Genomic DNA, 5,496 nt, shown 5'->3' with positions numbered 1-5,496 from the left:
CTGCCTTGCATTTACCCACTCACCTAATCTGTCTAAGTCACCCTGCAGCCTCCTAGTGTCCCCCTCATAGCTAACACCGCCACCCAGTTTAGTGTCATCTGCAAACTTGGAGATATTACACTCAATTCCTTCATCCAAGTCATTGATGTATATTGTAAAGAGCTGGGGTTCCAGCACTGAGCCTTGCAGCACTCCACTAGTCACTGCCTGCCATTCTGAAAAGGACCCGTTTATCCCGACTCTCTGCTTCCTGACTGTCAATCAGTTCTCTATCCACGTCAGTACATTGCCCCCAATACCATGTGCTTTGATTTTGCACACCAATCTCTTGTGTGGGACCTTGTAAAAAGCCTTTTGAAAGTCCAAATACACCACATCCACTGGTTCTCCCTTGTCCACTCTACTAGTTACATCCTCAAAAAATTCTAAAAGATTTGTCAAACATGATTTCCCTTTCATAAATCCATGCGGATTTGAACTGATCCTGTCACTGCTTTCCAAATGCGCTGCTATTTCATCCTTAATAATTGATTCCAACATTTTCCCCACTACTGATGTCAGGCTAACCGGTCTATAATTACCCGCTTTCTCGCTCCCTCCCTTTTTAAAAAGTGGTGTTACATTAGCTATCCTCCAGTCCATAGGAACTGATCCAGAGTCGATAGACTGTTGGAAAATGATCACCAATGCATCCACTATTTCTAGGGCCACTTCCTTAAGTACTCTGGGATGCAGACTATCAGACCCCGGAGATTTGTCGACCTTCAATTCCATCAATTTCCCTAACACAATTTCCCGCCTAATAAGGATATCCTTCAGTCCCTCCTTCTCACTCGACCCTCGATCCCCTAGTACTTCCGGAAGGTTATTTATGTCTTCCTTTGTGAAGACAGAACCAAAGTATTTGTTCAATTGGTCTGACATTTCTTTGTTCCCTATTATAAATTCACCTGAATCCTACTGCAAGGGACCTACGTTTGTCTACACTAATTTTTTTCTCTTCAGAGGGGTAGCACCTCTGACAGTGGACTTGTCGTGCTCTTCGGAGTAGTTCCTCTGCCTTGGTCCCCACCTGGCATACAACTCTCATCTGTGGCTCCAAGTAGCTGTAGCATGCAGAGTGGCCACACCTCGGTAAACTGCTTCGACAGGCAGGCTAAACCAGATGAGGGTAGCCGATGGGTATTATCCCTCGGTGACTTTCGGGACCTGCTCACCCCAGCATGTGAAGTCTGTTGCGGTGGATTGGGAGGAGGAAATCAAGTTTGATCCAACGGCCATGAAGGTGGAACAGCAATGCACTATGGAATGTATAGGGCATGGCAGAGCATGAAAGATGTCATGACCATCCACTGCAGCCAACGAAGTCTTCAGTTGTACCAAATTTTGGGCCACTGAAACCCGGCTTCTGCGGAAGAGAGAGTGGGACCGCCCCTGTGCACCGGCCTTCCCACTTTAAAAGCATCTATGCACAGGTTTGTGCTAACCATCATCCAACATACCAAGTCCTGCGGCGATGGGGGCGGGACGAAGCGACAGGTGGAGGTGATCACTGGGAGTCGTAGCCTCAAACCTGTATGTAGGCGGCCTGTGGGCAAGTGGTCATTTGACTCTGTATCCAGGGCAGCAGAGGAACCCGGCAGCACCCCAGGTGACTGAGCAGCCCTCTTTAGGACAGCACTGCTCACCCTTTAAAAGGGAGGGGCCTAGAAAAGGTGGCCCAAACATTGCCTGCCCTTCCATTAACTGGCCAGTATACCGTGGCTGGCAGTTCAATCCACTCTGCGGTCGAAAATACAGCAACAGTCGAAAACTTCATAACACAAGAAAACTTCTTCTCGGACAATGGAACGTTCGTACACTCTTAGACAGAGCTGACACTACAAGACCGGAAAGAAGGACTGCCCTTATTGCAAGAGAGCTGCAGCGTTATAACATCGATATAGCGGCTCTGAGTGAGACAAGACTTGCAGAGGAGGGCTGCGTGAGTGAACTAGGTAGCGGCTACACCTTCTATTGGAAAAGCAAGGCAGAGAATGAGAATAGGATCCTCGGAGTTGGCATAGCAGTGAAGAATTCTCTTATGCAAGAGTTTCCGAATCTGCCTGAAGGGATTAATGAAAGACTTATAAAACTGTGTTTTCCCCTGAATGCCAAGCGCCACATCACCATTATAAGTGCTTATGCACCCACCCTTCCAAGCCCCGATGAGATGAAAGAGAGGTTCTATGTAGATCTAGACAGACTGGTCAGGTCCACACCTGCTGGGGACAAGTTGATCATCCTGGGTGATTTCAACGCACGAGTTGGAAAAGACAGCAAGCACTGGAAGGGAGTCATTGGACAGCACGGCACAGGAAAATTAAACAGTAATGGCCTCCTCCTCTTGAGTATGTGCGCGGCGAACGACTTGACTATCACAAATACTCTATTCAGGCAGGCTGACAAGTACAAAACAACTTGGTTGCACCCCAGGTCTAAGCAATGGCACATGTCATTGTAAGAAGGCGAGACATCAAGGATGTAAAAATCACAAGAGCCATGCGGGGAGCAGAATGCTGGAGAGATCACCGTCTAGTCAGATCCACTCTCCAGCTGTACACTGCTTCACTTCAGCGCAAGCATCCAAAACCGAGCAGAAGTGCCTTTAACACGGCTAGGCTGAAACATCAGTGCTACCGTGACCTCGATAACAGGCTGATGTCTCACGCACCGCTCACTGGCAACACTACACAGAAGTGGACAAAGCTCAAACAGATGGTGACAGACTCAGCAAAGACAACTCTTGGACTTAAAAAGAAGGTACACCAAGACTGGTTCGATGAAAACAACGTTGAGATCTGCAAGACGCTGGATGAAAAGAAAAAAGCATATCTAAAATGGCAAAATGACTCTTCCTCAATTTCCAAGAAGGTCCGCTACAGACACATGCAGAGCAAAGCACAAAGAGGCTTTCGCCAGATGCAAGATAAATGGTGGCAGACAAAAGCAGAGGAAGTGGAACATTATGCTGAAACTCACAATACAAAGATGTTCTTCAGCGCCATCAAGTCAGTCTATGGACCATCAAAACCCAGCACTACTCCACTCCTTTCAGCAGATGGCAGCACTTTGATCAAAGACAGGACTGGCATAAATGAGAGGTGAAGAGAACGCTTCAGTAACCTTCTTAATCGACCTTCACCAGTGAACGAAGAAGCACTTGACTCCATACCCCAGCAACCTATCAAAGAAGATCTTGATCTTCCTCCCAGCATGGACGAAGTAAAGAAAGCCATCAACCAGATGAGTACAAGAAAGGCTCCAGGAAAGGATGGAATCCCTGCCGAAATCTACAAGGCAGTAGGCCCAGTAACTCTCGAGGTCTTTCATGACATAATAACTAGCATCTGGGAAGATGAAGACATGGCACAGGACTTCCGTGACGCTATGATAGTTTCCCTCTACAAGAACAAGGGCAGCAAAGCAGACTGTGGCAACTACAGGGGAATATCGCTTCTGTCCATTGCTGGGAAGATCATCGCCTGCATAGTATAGAACCGACTCATAGCTAGTGTCTCAGAAGTAAATCTTCCAGAAACACAATGTGGCTTTCGACCTGGTCGGAGCACAGCGGACATGATCTTTGCACTCAGACAAGTGCGGGAGAAGTGCATTGAGCAGAACATGGACCTGTACGCTGTATTTATTGACCTCACCAAGGCCTTTGATACTGTCAACAGAGCAGCACTGTGGTCAATCTTGATGAAACTTGGGTGCCCAAGGAAGTTTGTCCACATCATCGAGCTGTTTATGACAACATGACAGGTGAAGTGCTCTCAGACGGTATAACCACAGCTCCATTTGCTATCTCAACTGGAGTAAAACAAGGTTGTGTACTCGCTCCAGTTCTGTTCAACCTATTCTTTACCTGCGTCTTGAACTATGCCATAAAAGACTTGGAGTTTGGGGTCTACCTGAAATATCGATTAGATGGTTCGCTGTTCGACCTCCGCCGCCTTGCTGCAAGGACCAAAGTACGGAAACAACTCATCCTAGAGGCACTCTTTGCTGACGACTGCGCCCTCATGGCACACAAGGAGAGTGACCTACAATTCATACTCAGCAAATTTGCAGGGGCAACAGAACTGTTTGGCCTAACCATCAGCCTTAGTAAAACCGAGGTTCTCTATCAGCCTGCCCCTGGCACCACAGCACCTGCTCCCACAGTCTCCATCGGCAGTATACAACAGTGGACAGCTTCAAGTACCTTGGCAGCACCATATCAAGTGATAGGCCCTTGGACAAGGAGATTGATGCAAGGATCTGTAAAACCAGCCAGGCACTTGGTCGCTTGCGCACTAAGGTGTTGAGTCACCACCACATCCAACTGTCAACTAAACTGTTGGTGTATAGAGCAGTTGTTCTCTCATCTCTCCTTTATGGATGTGAGACCTGGACACCCTACAGGCGACACACCAAAAAGCTGGAAGCTTTCCATATGCGCAGTCTCAGGTCTATACTCCACATACGCTGGCAAGATCGGGTGTCAAACCTTGAGGTTCTGGAGAGAGCACAATCAACTAGCATCGAGGTGATGATCATGCGAGCCCAGTTCCGGTGGGCTGGACATGTCATCCACATGGATGAGTCAACATCCCTCGTCAGCTTCTTCACAGCGAGCTCTGTGAAGGTCGAAGACCCCAGGGGCGCCCCCACAAGCGCTATAAAGATTGCATCAAGGCTAACCTCCAGTACTGTGGCATCCGACCAAAGCACCTCGAGAATACAGCAGCTAATAAAATCCAGTGGTGAACCCTCACGAGGACATCCTGCCAGACCTTCGAAGAAAGCCGATGTCAACGCCTGCGGGACACTAGAGATAGACGATATCAGGTGGCAGTACTGTCAGCATCAGGCACATCGAACTTCCCTTGTCCAACGTGCAAGAGACTATGTGCATCCAGAATTGGCCCATACAGCCACTTGAAGACACATGCCATTGATGATTAGCACATCAACGTCTTTGTTGGATACGACAGACTACCAAGATCTATAGAAGCTTTTGCAGTCAGTTTTTATGTTCCCGGTAAGCTTCTTCTCGTACTCTATTTTCCCCCTCTTTATTAAACCCTTTGTCCTCCTCTGCTGAATTCTAAATTTCTCCCAGTCCTCAGGTTTGCTGCTTTTTCTGGCTAATTTATATGCCTCTTCCTTGTATTTAACACGATCCTTAATTTCCCTTGTTAACCACGGTTGAGCCACCTTCCCCGTTTTATTTTTACTCCAGACAGGGATGTACAATTGCTGAAGTTCATCCATGTGATCTTTAAATGTTTGCCATTGCCTATCCACCATCAACCCTTTAAGTATCATTCGCCAGTCTATTCTAGCCAATTCACGCCTCAAACCATCGAAGTTACCTTTCCTTAAGTTCAGGACCCGAGTCTCTGAAGTAACTGTGTCATTCTCCATCTTTATAAAGAATTCTACCATATTATGGTCACTATTCCTCAA

At 47.4% G+C, this 5,496-nt stretch overlaps 1 pseudogene; it reads left to right on the top strand.

Annotated features, from left to right (window-relative positions):
* The first annotated feature begins 1,467 nt into the window (after positions 1 to 1,467).
* LOC139273877 (uncharacterized) lies at positions 1,468 to 4,013 on the top strand (annotated as a pseudogene).
* The last annotated feature ends 1,483 nt before the right edge of the window (positions 4,014 to 5,496 follow it).

This window comes from Pristiophorus japonicus, chromosome 9 (genome assembly GCF_044704955.1).
Source record: "Pristiophorus japonicus isolate sPriJap1 chromosome 9, sPriJap1.hap1, whole genome shotgun sequence".
NCBI lineage: Eukaryota > Metazoa > Chordata > Chondrichthyes > Pristiophoridae > Pristiophorus > Pristiophorus japonicus.
The sequence above is the reverse complement of the archived record's forward strand: the minus strand, read 5'-3'. Positions and strand labels throughout refer to the sequence as shown.